This window comes from Microcaecilia unicolor, chromosome 3, assembly GCF_901765095.1.
Source record: "Microcaecilia unicolor chromosome 3, aMicUni1.1, whole genome shotgun sequence".
Lineage (NCBI taxonomy): Eukaryota > Metazoa > Chordata > Amphibia > Gymnophiona > Siphonopidae > Microcaecilia > Microcaecilia unicolor.
In genome coordinates this window covers 253,486,345-253,504,752 of record NC_044033.1, presented here as the reverse complement: position 1 = coordinate 253,504,752, position 18,408 = coordinate 253,486,345, and the positions used below count along the sequence as shown (strand labels likewise).

Genomic DNA, 18,408 nt, shown 5'->3' with positions numbered 1-18,408 from the left:
TCAAGTCCAGAAGTGAATAACCCCACTATCAGCTGAAACCCCCTGGTTGGATAGTTCCCATTCTCCCGGGTCCAAGGAGTACCTGTTGAGAAAGTTCGCCTCCACATTCAAGGACCCCTCAATTTGAGCTACCAAAAACAGAGACGATTTTCTCAGCTCAACTCATGAGGGAGGCCGCCTCCACTGCCATCAGATGACTATGGGTCCCACCTTGCTTGTTGATATAAACCACCACTATCACATTGTCAGAGAAAACATAGACTGGGGCCCCCACCAGCAAGGGAGAGAAGTTGTGTAAGGTATTCTACACTGCCCTGAGCTCCAAGCATTTTACTGACTACTGAGACTCCTGTTCTGTCCAGGTGCCCTGAGCCAGATGTAATGAGTTCCACAGCCCGACTTGATGGACTCCGCTGTCACCACCTCCCACTGTGTTATCTGAACAGCACTAGACAAACCACCCAGAAGTCTACTATAAATCAGACACAAAAGCAACAATGTTAACCACGAGCAGGTTTTTAGTTATTTTATGTCAATCAGCATGGTAGCCAGAATTTAACCAGTGGCTGTAGGATGTCTTGTGGACAAACTTAGTTCTGTCAGCAAATCACACTGGTTACTTGAATGTGGTTGCTGTGGCTTACAACCTGCACATCTTGTTCTTTAAATATTTCACACAAGCCCTTTTTGGAGATGGATGAGGCTTATCCCATTGGCTAAAGAAAGAATACTTCCTTCAGTGCCTCTGCAGAAAACGGGTGCAAAGAACATTTAGATCAAACAGTAGCCACAGTTTACAAATCAGTGGCAATTACAAGCGTTAGCTCTTTTCAACACTCTGATGCCAAAAATACTTTTATTCCTTTTGAAAATAAAGCATATGGGGTCTTCAGCAGCACTAGGTGTAACATGCTGACAGTGAACAAGCTGAAAATAGCTCTCTAGCTTGTGAAGAAATCGCCATAACGTCCTGAGTGCTCCTGAAACAGCATTAAGCAAAGCTGGCCAGCACGTCTTACCGCCAAAAAATACAGATGAACAAACTCCTTGCAGTCAAGCAAACAAACACACACACAGCGAAGGTGACTGAAACAATAGCCAGACGATGTTAAAATGTTCAAATATTTATCAATAGTATCCTAGACTCAACATGGGCATGTTTCGGTCTATTAGGCCTGCATCAGGAGTCTTGAAAGGATATTGGCACAAAAATATCCCATTACCGCAGTAATTAAAAGTACACTCTAAAGTATATAATGAACCGGCAGAACAACGGTTCTTGTTCAATAAAAAGACTAAGAGCTTTCTGTAGGAGTCATAAAGTCACCAAGCACCGGAACCAAAATAAAACAGCACATCTTTATTGAGTATGCTTCCTTTGTACCCCGCCCTGGACAAGGACAGATTAGAAATAATAAATTTCAGTTTTACCAACAGCAGGTGATAGGTGGCTATTTAACATGGTTCAAGAAGGCTAAAAAAAGAATGGCCAGACTGCATGTCGAACAATAGCCTGGTATCTTAATCCTGGTCTGCCGACACCAGTTTATTTATCTGTGACATTTATATCCCACATTATCCCAAACAAGTTTGAGTTCAATGCGGCTTACATTAAACAGTGTAGGATACATAAGAATAATGCATAAGAAAGTAATTTGTTGTAAGAATTCAAAAGCAATAGCTGAAAAATGAATAAGGCTGTAAGGAAGAGACATGAAACATTTCTATTTGTGTATTTGCTCTTGAAAGAGCAGTTTGCAGAGACAGCACCAGTCAGAGGCCTGTCACTCGTAGGAAATACTGCTTCATGCTGAGCCTGTCCATGGGAAACATCTTACTCAGATCTCTAAACAAGAAAATAAAGGGGGGGGGGGGGCGGGGAGAGGATTAATCTGCCTACGGAAATGGGACTCCCATGTGTTCTGTGTTTGAAGGGGAAGCACTCTAGTAGTCCAGAGGATCAGAAAAAAAAAAAAACGCAGTCTGAATCTCACTTCTGCAACCGACACTGTGTAGCCCAGGGCAAGCCACCTCACCTCCTGTACCTCAGACCTAAGCTCCAGGGGCAGGGCCAAAATGTATCCAAATTCATAGCAACACAGTACAGCACATGTCTGTCAGCACTATAACTGTTAAGGGGCTCATTTTCAAAAGAGAAAAACATCCAAAAAGTGTCAAAGCAGCATTTGGATGAATTTCTTCTCAAAACGTCCACATTGGTATTTTCGAAACCTACTTTACAGATGTTTATCTATGCAATTCATCTGCAGTGCGTCCAAATCACAAGGGGGCGTGTTGGGGGCTTTTCAAGGGTGGGATGAGGGCAGGCCTACCACTTGGACCTTTTAGCCATAATGGAACAAAATGAAAATGTCTAGGACTAGAACTTCATCATGTTGATCGAACAAATAAGGCACAACAAGGTGCCCTAAATGACAAAATCACCAGTGGAGGGAATCAAGGATGTGTAGGAGTAGCCTAGCGGTTAGTGCAGTGGACTTTGATCCTGGGGAACTGAGTTCGATTCCCACTGCAGCTCCTTGTGACTCTGGGCAAGTCACTTAACCCTCCATTGCCCCAGGTACAAATAAGTAAGGGAAAGGGAAATGGGACTTTATATACTTCCTTTCTGAGGTTTTTTGAAACTACATTCAAAGCTGTTTCCATATATTCAGGTACTTATTTTGTACCAGGGGCAATGGAGGGTTAAGTGACTTACCCAGAGTCACAAGGAGCTGCAGTGGGAATTGAACTCAGTTCCCCAGGATCTAAGTCCATTACACTAACCACTAGGCTACTGCTCCACTCACCAAGTACCTGTAAATACTATGTAAAACACTTTGAATGTAGTTGCAAAACCAAAGAAAAGTGGTATATCAAGTCCCATTCCTTTTCCCTTCTTATTCCCCCCAGTGGCCACTGACCCCCTTCCCACCCCCAAAGATATGAATACAAATAGTAGTTACCAGCCTCTATGACAGCTTCAGATGTTATAGCCATAGAGGTCAGTACAATGCACTGTACAGAGGGGGACCCAGGCCCTGTTACACTTGTGGTGAAAAGTGTGAGCCCTCCATAACTTACCAAAACCCTACTATGGAGGAGTGGCCTAATGGTTAGTGCAGTGGGTTGTGGACCTAGGGAATTGGGTTTGATTCCCTCTGCTGCCTGATGGTCGGCAGTGGGTTGAGATGCTGGGAAACCAGGTTCAAATCTCTCTGCAGCTCTGTATGACCCTGGGCAAGTCACTTAGCCCTCCACGGCCCCATGATACAATATATAACTTAGATCGTGAACCCATTAGGGACAGTGCAAAGTACCAATAACAGAAATTGTAAACCGCATAGTCGCCTCAGGGATCATTTGCAGTATATCAAGTGCTGAAAATAAATAAAGATTATAGGCGACCCCTTCACCCATAAGGGCTACTCTAGTGGTGTAACAGTTGGGGGCACTGGGTTTTGGAAGGCTCAACAACAGTGAGATGGGAGCATTTATTTGAAGTTCACTGCAGCGCCCCCTAGGATGCCTCATTGCTCTCCTTGGATGTATATGTGGCCAGTCTATTAAGAATGCTGGCTCCTCCTACATCCCAATGGCTTGATTTTTTTTTTCCAAAAATGGACCAAGAAGATAAACGCACAGAGCACAAAACCATTGCATGTGGCCATTAAAAAAAAAAAAAAAAAAAAAAAGACAGATGTTTTGCTGTTTCAAAAATGACTATATTTCCTATTTGGATTTGGGAAGTTTAGCACAAAACGTCCAAGGTCCGACAGACATCTTATCGAAAATGCCCCCCACGTATCATTAAATACGGTAGCCCAGGCACGGGGGGCTTCCCTCTGCCCACAAGCACACGTTTACTTTTTCATAAGGACTGAAAATACTGCTGGGAGTAACATGTGAACAGTGCACTTGTTTTATAAGACCGGGCACTGAAAGATCTGCCACAGCTAATGCTGGTACGATATGCCACAAACTGCTTCTTTACATATCACCGCTATTCTTAAACATGCGTTACTAAGCCAGAATATTCCCAGTCCGGTCACCCTCTGCTCAGAATCAGAAGAAATTCAAATCTCTTTCCAGCTACAGAAAAGACAACTGTGAGGGAGTCAGATTAACCTAGAGCTTTGCAGGTTGGAAAGGAAGCAACATAAGAGAGATAAGAGCTGCTTAGAACCAGGAATGAATATTCTCCTGGTCTGATAAACAGGGCTGTGGAACTGCTACCCAATTCAACTCCGTCTTCTACGGACATTAAATTCAGAACAAAAAATGTAACATTTACCAGTACTTTAGAACTAGGACAAAAAAATATAGGCCTAAGTATAAAATGATACATTTATCATATATTATTGTGCAAGCTTTTATTTTGAAGCCGTAGGTGGTACATTTTTACCAACTCCACTCAAAATTGTTTCTGATCTGATTCCACAGCCCTGCTAGTAAATACTATTTATCTAGAAGTGGTTAGTGCAGCAGCCTGAGAACCAGGAAAATGGGGTTTAGTTCCCACTGCAGCTCCTTGCGACTCTGGGCGTCGCTTAACCCTCCATTGTCCTAGGTCCAAAATAAGTACCTCCCAGGATCTCCCTCTACACACCTCCAAGGTCACCAAGGAGTATCCCTTACCACACCCTCTCCACAGGACATCACGCAATGTGATACCCACCAGTAAGCCTTCTCCGGAGTAATTCCCACACTCTGGAATGCACTTCCTGAAAGGCTTTGCTTAAGACTATACTCCAGGATGCAGGTAAAAGCTTGGCTCTTCAACCAGGCCTTTAATGGAAGAAGTAAAATGACACTGGCTGCACATAGCAGGACATGTTTATCCACTCCTACCCTAGCTAAGAAAATGTTCAAGCACCTAAATTAGTCCCCTATTTTCCTACTCCTGTTACTCTTTATCTATTACTACTACTACTTAACACTTCTAAAGCGCTACTAGGGTTACGAAGCTGTACAGTTTAACAAAGAAGGACAGTCCCTGCTCAAAGGAGCTTACAATCTAATGGACAAAATGTGCAGTCAAACAAATTGGGGCAGTCTAGCTTTCCTGAATAGAGGTATAATGGTTAGGTGCCGAAGGCGACATTGAAGAGTTGGGCTTTGAGCAAAGATTTGAAGATGGGCAGGGAGCTTGGCGTATGGGCTCAGGAAGTTTATTCCATGCATAGGGAGAGGCGAGGCAGAAAGGGCGGAGCTTACACCCTATGCAGTCTATTAAAATGTTTGTGTATTGTGTTGACATTATAAGTTGTATACTATAATACTTTGTATTGTTATTTGAATATTTTTACTGCTGTAATTGGCTATGGCATATATTTGACTTATTCTTTCTGTACACTGCCTTGAGTCAATTCCTTCAAAAAGGCAGTAAACAAAGCCTAAGAAAATGAAAACTGCTTTGACTGAAAACCACAGAAAGGTGGTATATCAAAACACACACCCTTTCCTTTCCCAAAAGTTGCCCACCCTGTTACAAACTTAAATAGCAGCATGATTCTATGCAACTTAACCCCAAGGATAAGCTGTGAAGTGATAACCATTTTTGGTTTTCCCTATGAATTTGTCCAAACTTTTAAAAACTCACCTACTTTATTAACTGGCTTTACTACTTGCTGTGGCAACAAGCCGAATCTACAGCTGAACTATAGGTGGTAGACTTAGGAGCAACATCAAGAAATACTTTTGCATGGACAGAGTGGTGGATGCCTGGTAGGAATGTTGGAGACAACAGAGAATGAATGAATGAATGAAAAAGACAGTATCCTCACACAGAAAAAGGTTGGAATCAAAGCAAAACTTAAATGACCATCACACTTTAAACAAGGCAGAGATGGATGCAAGCATAACTCTGACCGCATTGTAAGCGAACTGAATAGATCATATGCGTCTTTATCGACAGCCATTTACTATGTTAATATGTTGAAGATAGGAAGCCAGTGTTGCTGGTACAGAAGGATGAACTTAATTCTGTACAGACAGCAGTCTGTGTTACTGGTAATGGGACAACAGGACAAAAGGCAGGGCAGACCAGGAGTGGGATTTATCACTGCACAGGTACAAGCCAGGGTTACTGGTAGAGGAGAGACCCTGGGGTAACAGGCTTGTGGGGTCAGAAGTAGGATTTAAGTTTAACCCTGTAAAGCGAGAAGCCAGTATCACTGGTAAACGAGGGACCCCAGGGTAACAGCAAGGCAGAGTGGGATTTAACCCTGCACAGATACAGGGTGGGGTTGCTGACAGAGGAGGGACCCCGGGGTAACGGGCTGGGAGGGGTCAAGGAGTGGGATTTAAACTTAACCCTGTACAGATAAGACCAGTGTTGAGGGGGGGGGGGGGGGGAATTTAAGCTTCGAAGAGCCGCTATTACTGTGGGGATTAAGCCTTGCTCTCGGGCCCTCCTCTGCTAGTTCTCCAGAGTTCACAGTCTCAAACCCGTTCCCTGGGTCACCCCGGTTACCGGGTAGCAGCGACTGACTCTTTCTAAGGTAACAGCTAAAGTGAACCGGGGCGCCAGCGGTTGTAACCGCCGCTGAACGGGGAGGAAGGAATGCCTCTTACCCGGTGCCCGCCTCTTCTCTCTCCAAGGCGGGGGAGGACCGTCGCCTTAGTTCCCGCGAACAACCATCTGCAGCGGCGTTGCTCTTCCGGTACCAGCCCTTCACGACTCCGGCGCTATTTTCTTTATTATTATTATTATTATTCTTTCACTTGCTCGCGCTCGCCTTCTCACCCCGGCCGGGCCCGCACTGCGTTTCCGCTTCCGCCTTCCGTTCCCTCTTCCGGTCTCCGCGCGTGCGCACACACGCATGCAGAAGAGCTAAAAAAAAAAAAAATCCGCAAAAGGCAGAGAAAGGGGGCGGGGCCGTCGCGGCGGTTTAAACAACAAAAAAAACGTTAGCAGCGCGCGCCGCGTCTATCGCAAGTGACGTCACGGGCTTAGGCCGGCCGCGAAGAGCGGAGACGGAAGTGTGCGTCGTTTTCCCCCTTGCGCCTGCGCGGAGTGCGGACCCTTTCAGCGGCAAGGTGCTTGGGGAGCAAAGAGGTTGAATAAGTTCTCCTTGTTGGGGAGGGACTTACAAAAAAAAAAATCGACAAACTTTATTGAATGCCACGACCAGTAGCAGTATCGAGAACTGCGCATGCGGGCGTCGGAGGTTCTCTCCGGCTCAACCCCCCCCCCCCCCCCCCCCCCCCAAAAAAAAAAAAAAAAAAAACTCCAGCCAAAATGTTTATCGGCGGTTTCTATTGGGTGATCATCACCAACTTGGCCCTATTTAAACTAGATTCAGATAACTTTTTTTTTCAATTACATCAAAAGGTCATGTTGCCTCTAAACTGTAAAAGTTCATGATTACTTCACTCTACAGTGGAAAAGCTAGTCTACGATCCATATGGGAATCTGAGCTGAAATGCCGCTTGACAGATCAGCAGTGGAGTAGAGTTCGTTCTGGACCAGAATCATAGACTTACAGCATCTGCAAATTATTTGCAATCTCTCTTCTTTCTTCATCACAGGTCGTTATGTAAAACCTTCAAAGTTTGGAATATTTGGCGTGTGATTTCTGATATTTTTCATTTGTCTGAAGTGCTTTCAATCAGTAAAATTATATTTGGTTCGCCTGTTATTGAAAATGTTTTAGACAAATATTCCGCCAAATTTTATGATACGTTAATTGCTTTTAAAGGCAACCACACTTTGTCAAAATATAAGGTTATCAATAGAAATCAAACAAAATAAAACATGGAAAAGAAAATAAGATACCTCTTTTATTGGACATAAACTTAATACATTTCTTGATTAGCTTTCAAAGGTTACCCTTCTTCGTCAGATCGGAAATAAGCTTATTTCCGATCTGACGAAGAAGGGCAACCTTCGAAAGCTAATCAAGAAATGTATTGTTATGTCCAATAAAAAAGGTATCATCTTATTTTCTTCTCCATGTTTTATTTTGTTTGATTTCTATTGATAACCTTATATTTTGACAAAGTGTGGTTGCCTTTAAAAGCAAGAGTTCTCCATAATGAGTGTAAATTGCAGGTTCTGTTTTGAATATATTTATAACTTGCTTTCCCCTACCCCCCCCCCTCCTTTACCTCCCTACCTTTCCCTCCTCTGTTACTTATATATATTGATATTCTTTGATATGACTTTGATTATTCCTTGTATTTTGCATTTATTCCTGTATCATTATAAAGTAATAAAAAATTTCAAGATCCAGCTAACTTGTCAATTGGCAAGGTAGATGTTGCAAAAGTAATCCATTTAGCACCTAAGGTTAAAAAAAAACCATAGAACAATGTGCAGTAATGAACACTCAGTAAATCAGAGCAAAAAAAAAAAAAAAAGTAAAAGCCCCAACAACCTAAACATCCAATAAAGTGACACAGCTAAGTGCACATCACAAAGGTGCAAAGGGGGCATTTGTGTGCTCTATAAGGTTTTCGAAGCCCCAACCCCCAAATGGTACAAAGTGTAACAGGTGTTTTCCTTGGATAATGGAATTCTACAGCTATACAAGCTGGCGAGATCACCACAGTGGAGGGCAGGATGGGTGCACTAGCTTGACAACTTTCAAAATCTGAGTTATGCACCACTTCTTACTCAGTTATAAAGAACCCTTACCCAGGGGCGTAGCCAGACAACAGATTTTGGGTGGGCCTAGGGAAGAAGTGGGTGGGCACCAATTGTTCCCCCCTCCCCCCCAACCACCACCCAAAAAATATCTCTGCTGGTGGGAAAATGCTTCTCTCCACTTTGGTAGTCTGCAGCAGGCATGCGCTAAAAACTGAGCATGCGCAGGTGCCAGTATCATGGAGAGCAGCATTTTCATTACCATCAGGGGGAAGTCTTCAGCTGGCAGAGCTTGGGATCCCCACAGCTACTGCTAAACATGTGCTACTGTTGGGTGGGCCTGAGCCCTAAGTGGGTGGGCCACTGCCCTTACCTGCCAGTCTAGTTCAGGAGCAGTACAACCTAGGATGGATGGGTCAGGCGGGAATATGTGGTTGTAACATTGAGCCGATGCAGATTGACCACTGGCCCTAGATTTCCTGGGAGTCCAAAGTGAACGATGCATCAATGAAATATAAGGCCTGTGTGATTGAAGCGGACATAAGAGATTCTAGAGCCATGGATCCAAAATGAGTTCCATAATTCCTCTGGTATGTGGGTGTTCAAAACCTTTTCCCATAGTTGCTGAGTGGCTAGGCTACAGTTTCTTTTATTTAATTGAAATGTCTTGTACTACTACTACTACTGTGCGATGAGAGAGCAGTGAAGAGTCTTTAAGATGAAAACTTCCATTGTAATTAAGGATATGGTTTATAGAATGTGCCAATTGTAGGAAGTGGAGGAATTCTGCATCCAGAAGGTTGCATTCAGGTTTAAATTGAGCAAATGATTTGCATTTATTATTTAGCAGTAATTGATCAGATGTTATATGGTTGCCAAATCAGCCAATGAATGGTCGACTTGGCAATTAATATATTTGAGTTATTCCATAAGAGTTATGAAGCCCATTGGGATTTCTTTAATAAAATCTTTTCTAATAATTGAAATGAAACAAGATTAGTTTTTAATACCAAAGGTATTTTTAAGTGAGTAGGTGATATAAATGCTGGTTTATTCAATGAGATATTCGGAGATAACCCTGAATGTAAATTAATGCCTTCTGGGTTTTTTTTCTCTTACTGTTATGTATTACATTACCATGTAACCCAAATCCTTCTGTAACACCAAATGTCTACTCTCCTCACTTTTCCACTATCCATGATCTATTGTAAGCCACAAATGCAATAAATAAATAAATAAATAAATAAAGCTGTTTCCAGTTTCAACCAAGTAAGTGTAGAAAATGAATGAAGTTGCAGGGAGAGAAAGGTTTGCTGGAAGTGAGTGACAAGTAGAGGAAGAGGTATCAGAGGTGTAAGACTGGGGGGGGGGGGGGACGGGACTTGGTTGCCTGAGCATCCCCTGCCCAGAGACCAGGAGGAGAGAAGGGGGGTCCTGAAAGAAAAGGTGACCACAGGCTGTAAAAGTGAGGTGGCTACGCCATAATGTGACAACTGGGAAGAATGCTTCATGTGGGTAGAGAATCCCAAGCCAACAGAGAGGGTCCAATGTACAGAACAATGTCCAAGTAGCCAAAAATAAGCACTATGAGCCTTCAAAATTGGGACCCTGTCCTTTAATCATGTAACCTGAACACTAATCTTTCTTTAATGACCCGACACAGGTCGTGTTTCGGTGCACAGCACCTGTATCAGGAGTCAATACGGTTAGTCCTATACGATTCAGAATGCGAAGGACTGTTTTGCTGATTGTGTTGAGCACAAAGAATTGTTTCATCTGCACTGTGTGAGGACAAATTTCCATTTTTGTGCGTCAAGCTTTGTAGACTGGAGCGATACAAAGGCATTATAACAGCCTCATTTTTGTTTTCCATTCCTTTCCTAATAATACCTAACATTCTATTTGCTTTCTTAGCTGCTGCCGCACACTGAGCAGAGAGTTTCAACATTGAGCCTGCAAATAGGTGGGATAATGTGGGGTACAAATGCAATAAATAAATAAATAAATAAACATATCAACGATGACACCTAGATCCCCTTTCCTGGTCGGTGACTCTTAATGCGGAGCCTTGCATTATGTAGCTATAGTTCAGGTTCCTCTTTCCCATATGCATCATTTTGCACTTTTCTATGGCATGTAACTGCAAGGAAGGTATGGATGCAGAAGGGGTACGAGCACGTCAGGGGTATTCCTAGCACTTACACCAGCCACTGTATAATTGCAATTATAAAATTGACCTTCGGGGCTCAACATCCCGTTGCCTCGCTTTGAGCTGAAGAGGATTCCTCCCATAGAGTATATGCTAACTGAAGTTTAATATTTAAACGGATGACCGAGTTATGCATTTTTGCCAGATTGTTCCGGCAGGTGCGGAATTGTGATGATCACTGAGTTTACCAAAGTCTCAGGGGGAGGTGCCTAGGCACCTCGATACTAATCAAGTGGGGTACAATGCTGAAGATTCATCTATGGAACATAATAACCATAGAGCAGCCCTGCCAGCGCCTTCCTTCTCAAACCTAGCCCCCACCACCACCACCTCAAAAAGGACCTGTGCTTTTTCCTTTTTTGTGAACTTCCAGCTACTTGTACAGTCCCCCTCTCTATCCCCCCCCCCCCCCAACCGTTCCCTTTGTCGGTATGCCACTGACTTGATCTCTCCATGCTGACCTGACTTACCTGTCCAATTGCTGGCACTCAATCTGATCTCCCGAGCCGTCGTAAAGGGTGGGTAAACAAGGAAACCACCTAGGCCCAACCCTGAGCTTTAGAGTCAATTTGTGAGCCTAAACCCACCTTTGACCATGATTTGTCAAGCTCGTTCCAGCTTTATACGTCTCATGTCTTGTGAAAATCTGCCCCCTCCTCCTTTCCTGGATGCAATAATTGAAAAATTCCTAAATTCTCATGCAAGCCCGTTTAGAAATTGACTAACAAAATTAAGATTTTACCTTTTGAAAGTCACTTCCCATGCTTAGTATGAAAAGCTGCACACACAGGTTATGGATTCCCTACAGTTACAAGCATAATTTATTGACATATTAGCTGCTATTTAGGGCTCTAACAAATATTTATATTTGATTCAATTTGGCCCCAAATACATAATTCATACTCAGCCAAATAGTGATTTAAATTTGAATACACATAATCCAGGGCTCTACTGTGCTAGATCCTACTGAAGTAAACATTTTGATCTCCAATTTCACGTCACTTCTTTTATTATTTGTTAGCTTAAAATGCTCATTATTCGTATTTGGTATTCGGCTAAATAGTAAATTCAGTCCAGCTCTACTAACAACCTATCATTGGTAATGATTAGCACTAAGGGAAAATTAGGTTCTTACCTTGGTAATTTTCTTTCCTTTAGTCATAGCAGATGAAGCCATTACGTATGGGTTATGTCCATCAACCAGCAGGGGAGATAGAGAGCACTCAAACTTTCACAGTGCCCTCTTGGCCAGCTAGCTCCACTGCCTCTTCAGTATTTGAAGCTTCCAAAGCAGTATGGCAAACCGCAATGGGAATCACAAGAGCTTTCCTCACAGCGAACGATGGCCCATCACAAGGGCATGAACTCATAAAGGAGGGAATGCACATCCTCCTGGAGGGAATAAACTCATCCTCCTTATTGTATAAGTGGAGGGGAACACACGCGCCTCCTGGAGGGAATCACACATCCTCCCAACACACTGGAGGGAATGAACTCATCCACCTATTTATAGAACTGGAGGGGAACACAGGCGCCTCCTGGAGAGAATCAACACATCCTCCAAAAAAAACATGCTGGAGGGAATGAACACATCCTCCTAAATTTAAACTGAACATGAATCCTGAAGATTGTTTTCCAACTTTCTCCCAAGGAAGGAACTTCAGGAAATTAGAACAGAACCTGAAAAAAACAGATTCACAGCATACAGACAATCATACAGGGAGGGCTCATGGCTTCATCTGCTATGACTAAAGGAAAGAAAATTACCAAGGTAAGAACCTAATTTTCCCTTTCTTGTCATCAAGCAGATGAAGCCATTACGTATGGGATGTAACAAAGCAATCCCTAGATAGGGTGGGAACAAGCCACACCATGCGCTAGCACTTGTGCACCAAAACGCGCATCCCTCCTGGAAGCCACATCCAGCCTGTAATGTCGGACAAAGGAGAGCTTAGAAGCCCATGTTGCTGCACTGCATATCTCTTGAAGAGAGAGTGCTTCAGTTTCAGCCCAAGAGGAAGAAATCGCTCTAGTAGAATGCGCCTTAAAGGCTACAGGCGGAACCCTGCCGGCCAGCAGATAAGCTGAAAAGATAGTTTCTTTGAGCCAGCGGGCAATAGTGGCTTTAGACGCTGGAGACCCTCTGCGAGAACCGGATAGCAAAACAAACAGATGATCAGAAGTCCTGAAAGAGTTAGTAACTCGCAGATACTGCAGCAGAGTCCTGCGCACATCCAAAAGGTGCAGCTGCCCAAAAGATTCTGGAAACTCTTCCTCTGAAAAAGAGGGCAAGAAAATAGGCTGGTTTAGGTGAAAGGCTGAAACCACCTTAGGCATAAAGGAAGGCACGGTCCGAACCGTGACTCCGGACTCTGAAAATTGCAGAAATGGGTCTCTACAGGACAGCGCCTGGAGCTCTGACACCCGTCTCGCCGAGGTAATGGCCACCAGAAAAACGGCCTTCAGTGTCAAATCTTTCTCCGATGCTCGCCGAAGCGGCTCAAAAAGAGATGCCTGCAGGGTTTTCAAAACTAGCCCCAGGTTCCAAGCTGGACAGGGTGCTCGCACTGGAGGTCAGAGCCGAAGCACCCCTCTAAGAAACCGTGCCACATCTGGGTGAGCAGCCAAAGACACGCCTTCCACCTTACCACGAAGGGAGGCCAATGCTGCCACCTGCACCCGCAGGGAATTATAGGCCAAGCCTTTTTGTACACCTTCCTGCAAAAAGTCCAGAATCGGCGAGACAGGAGCCCGCATTGGAGCAATGGCTCTGGAAGCACACCAAGACTCAAACAGGCACCAAATCCTGGCATAAGCCACGGAAGTGGACCGCTTGCGGGCTTGCAGGAGAGTGGAAATAACTTTATTGGAATAACCTTTATCCCTCAATTGCGCCCTCTCAATAGCCATGCCGTAAGACCAAAGCGGCCGGCGTCCTTCATGGCTACCGGTCCCTGAGTCAACAGGTTCGGTACCAGAGGTAACGGCAGAGGAGCCTCCAGGAGCATCTGTCGGAGGTCTGCATACCAAGGTCTCCTTGGCCAATCCGGGGCGATGAGGACCACTTCTCCTGGGTGCAGCCAAATCCGCAAGAGCAGGTGCCCTATCAAGGGCCATGGGGGAAACACATAAAGAAGACCCGGAGGCCAGGGTTGAGCCAAGGCATCCAACCCCGCCGAGCGAGGATCTCTCCGTCTGCTGAAGAAGCACGGGACTTTGGTATTGGCACTTGTCGCCATTAGATCCATCACGGGCTTGCCCCATTTGGCACAGATCTGCAGGAATACTTTGTCTGCCAGATTCCATTCTGCTGGATCGATCTGATGCCTGCTCAGATAATCGGCCTGCACATTGCTCTGACCTGCAATATGAGCTGCCGACAGACACTGAAGATGCAGCTCGGCCCAGTGGCAAATCAGTTCGGCCTGCGCGGCTAGTGCTCTGCACCTTGTTCCGCCTTGTCGATTTATATAGGCCACCGTTGTCATGTTGTCCGACATCACTCTGACAGCCAATCCTTCCAGGGTCACTTGAAAGGCCAGAAGCGCCTGAAACACCGCTTTCAACTCTAGGCGGTTGATGGACCGCTCCGACTCCTCGGGTGTCCATAGACCCTGGGCATGCTTCCCCTTGCAATGTGCGCCCCAGCCCTTCAGGCTGGCATCCGTTACCACTAGGCACCAAAGGGGGAGCGTCAGCGGCATTCCTCGCCGCAGCATGCTGTCCAAGAGCCACCACTCCATGCTGAGTCGGGCCGCAGGGAGCCAAGTAAGTCTGCATTGGTAATCCTGAGAAATAGGAGACCATCTCCGGAGTAGGGAATACTGTAGAGGTCTCAGGTACGCTCTCGCCCAGGGCACCACTTCCATCGTGGCTGTCATCGATCCTAGCAGCTGGACAATGTCCCAAGCTCGCGGGCGGGGCATCCTCAGGAGCAGACGGACCTGATTCTGAAGCTTGCACCGCCTTAGCTCGGGTAGGAACACATAGCCCGAGACTGTGTCGAACCTGGCCCCCCAAAATTCTAGAGATTGTGAAGGGGTCAGGTGACTTTTGGCCATATTGACGACCCAGCCTAGAGATTGCAGTACTGAGACCACTCTGGCTGTAGCTTGTAAGCTCTCTGTTGCAGAGTCTGCTCTGATGAGCCAGTCGTCTAGGTACGGGTGAACCCTGATACCTTCTCGCCTGAGAAAAGCAGCTACTACCACCATTACCTTCGAAAAGGTTCGGGGAGCTGTGGCGAGGCCAAAAGGCAAGGCCCTGAACTGGAAATGTTTTCCCAACACCGCAAACCTCAGAAACTTCTGGTGCGGGGGCCAAATCGGTATGTGCAAGTGAGCTTCTTTCAGGTCTAGAGACGTGAGAAACTCTCCTGGCTGTACCGCCGCAATGACGGAGCGCAGGGATTCCATGTGAAAATGCCGCACTCTCGGGGACTTGTTCACTTCTTTTAAGTCCAGAATAGGGCGAAAGGACCCACCTTTTCGCGGCACCACAAAGTAAATGGAGTATCGGCCACAGCCTTGCTCGGCGGGAGGCACCGGGGTCACTGCCCCTAACTGAATCAGACCTTGTAAAGTCTCCTCCACCGCCGCCCGCTTGACGGCAGAACCGCATCGGGACTCCACAAACACGTCTCTTACTGGGGCGTTGAATTCTATTCTGTATCCATCTCTGATCAGGTCCAGAACCCACTGATCTGAGGAAATCTTGGCCCACTCCTCGACAAAGAGGGAAAGCCGTCCTCCGATGACAGGCATCGAGGAGAGGGCCGGCGCACCATCATTGAGAGGGTCGCCCCTGAACTCCGAATCCTCACACCCTGACCACGGGGGGGGGGGGGGGGGGGGGGGGGGGGGGGGAAAGGTGCACCACAATCTGAAGGGGGATTAACCCTTCTGCGCTTATCTTTAGGCCAAGCATCCGGGAAAAAGGCCTCACTGGGCAGTCCCAGGCCAGAATCCATCGGGGGGGGGCAATCAGAGAAGCCTCAGGCGGCTCTTTTCATCATGTATGCTTTATGCAGCAAAAGCACAAAATCCGGGGAGAAAATCTCACCCTGGGCACCCAAATCCTGTCCGGTGCTAGCCACTCCTGAAATAACCTCATCTCGAGGTGCCCCACCCGGCTCAGGTCTCTCCGTATCCACGGAGGCCGCGCCATGCGGTGTAAGCAAAATGGCGCCCGCTGCCAGCTCAGAGCGGGAAGAAACATCGCTCGCCATGCTCGGGCCGGCTCCTACGCCAGAACAGCACGATTTACAGAGCCCTGCTGCTGATTTGCGCTTGCCACAAGTGGAACAGCGCTTTACATTGTCCGCAGCCATCGCCAAAAAACGGCGGTAAAATCCAAAATGGCGGTTTCGCGCCAAAATCGCCCCGATCGCGGGCCCACCCCGGAGGAGTTGGAAAACACTCTTACCTCAAAGGATCTAGTGTACAACTACGATCCTGCTGAAAATCAGATCAAAAACCTCTGTTCCAGTGTCTCTGCGTTTAAAAACGCGACGCGACTTTTTTTTTTTTAAGCTGTGAGAAAAGCAGAGGTATTGAAGACTCCGGAGGCTCAGATGAGTGGGAAAGGCAGGGAAAGGGCGAACCTATATGCCTGCATCCACTGTTGGTGGGTAAAGACAGGGAAAGCAAGGCAATATGTCCACATCCACAGAGGTATGGGTAAGGCAGGGAAAGGGCTAACCTATGTGCCTTTAAAGTGAGGCTGCTATAGCCTCCAACACCCCGGTTAACAACTGGCAAGCCAGGAACCACCTCCCGGCAGATTTTTCTGGAGCTCGAACAAGCTGCAGCCACCCTGCTAGGGGAGATAGAGAATACTGAAGAGGCAGTGGAGCTAGCTGGCCAAGAGGGCACTGTGAAAGTTTGAGTGCTCTCTACCTCCCCTGCTGGTTGATGGACATAACCCATACGTAATGGCTTCATCTGCTTGATGACAAGGAATTTGCAGTTGTGCATATAATTGCGGTTAGTCGTGAATCTATAACCTTAATGCACAAATTATTCAGTGTAACTGAGTGAAGTGGAATGGGCAGATGTGAATCGCTTGTTTACTCTTTCCAAAAATAAAGCTAGAAAGTAGTAAATTTAAAACCAATTGGAGAAAGTATTTCTTCACTCAATGAGTAATTAAACTCTGGAACTTGTTGCCAGAGAATGTGGTAAAAGCAGTTAACTTAGCAGGGTTTAAAAAAGGTTTGGATAATTTCCTAGAAGAAAAGTCCATAAGCCATTATTAAGATGGACTTGGGGGAAAATCCACTGTTTAGTTCTAGGATAAGCAGCATAAAATGTACTGTTTTGTGATCTTATAACAAGAAGAAGTGGGAATAAAAACCAGGATTCCCAGAGACTGGACCACAACAGTAGTGAAAATGAAGCAAAGTTTATTAAACAATAAAATGACTCGACACAACGTTGTGTTTCGGCCAGAGGGCCTACATCAGGAGTCTACAAATAAAAACAATGTGTGATAGTAAAATACTGGCAAAAGACGATATATAATAGAAAACACATGCAGTATTGAACATTAATAGATGTCTATGTTTATGACTTATGTATAGCATTGAAATCTTGAGCAAACTTGCTATGAAATGTAAACCATGAATATACAACAGAAATATATTTGTACTTAAGACATATGTATATAAAAAAAAAATAAGTAAAAAAAATGTAAAAATGACATTTACATAGTAATGGTGTGCAAAGTAACCATCCATATGTGTAAATGTATAGGCAAAATTAAAAAAGATACATTAAAAATGTAGAATCTTTCAGAACAGGAAATGATAATGAGAATTGTAAATGAAATCAAAAAATTAAAAAAATATTTTTGTGTATTTCTGTTACAGATGAGTGTAATTGAAAAGGGACTAACCTGTATGCTTAAACAAAAAATGATGAGAATCCAGAAATGGCGATGCTGGATTATGGTGGTCTGTATACTTAAACCAAGACTGATAACAATCTCGAAATTGTGATACAGGATTACGGTGATCTAGAGAGACAGAGAACACAAATACTGAATAACATTGTAATAACTACTGTTGTGGGCCAGTCTCTGGGAATCCTGGTTTTTATTCCCACTTCTTTTTGTTATTGAGTTTATCCGTGGGACTTCTCGAGTTCTCCACGTCTGTAGATTCTCTTCTGTTTTGGGATCTTGCCAGGTACTTGTGACTGGATTGGACACTGTTAGAAACAGGATGCTGGGCTTGACGGACCTTCAGTCTGTCCCAGTATGGCAATGCTTATGTTCTTATGGGGTGTGGACCCAGGAAAGGCATGGGCGGGTCCTGTGATTACGGAGGAAGTTTATAGAATGCCGTCACTTGTGCACATAACTGATAGCATTTAGGTGTGTGCATTTACACTGGTCTTTACCATGGTGTAAGTGGTGACGCCTAAGATTAGCGAGTGTGCTTGAGACACACTGATCTGGACCACAGAGGAACATTCTCCAGATGTCAACGCCACACTAGAATTATTAATTTGTCAGACATGTTTGAACAAAGAATAAGCCCACCAAACACCCTCCTGGCAGCTAGCAGACTATGCCCCCAGTGCAACCACAAGACAGTGCAAGTCACATG

At 45.2% G+C, this 18,408-nt stretch overlaps 1 protein-coding gene across 1 annotated transcript in view; it reads right to left on the bottom strand.

Annotated features, from left to right (window-relative positions):
* PPP6R1 (protein phosphatase 6 regulatory subunit 1) overlaps positions 1-6,805 on the bottom strand; it is a 39,872-nt gene extending 33,067 nt beyond the window's left edge. The window contains 1 exon segment of the mRNA XM_030197855.1: positions 6,577-6,805. The gene's annotated coding sequence lies outside the window, so the exon portion shown is untranslated.
* Positions 6,806-18,408: the final 11,603 nt, after the last annotated feature.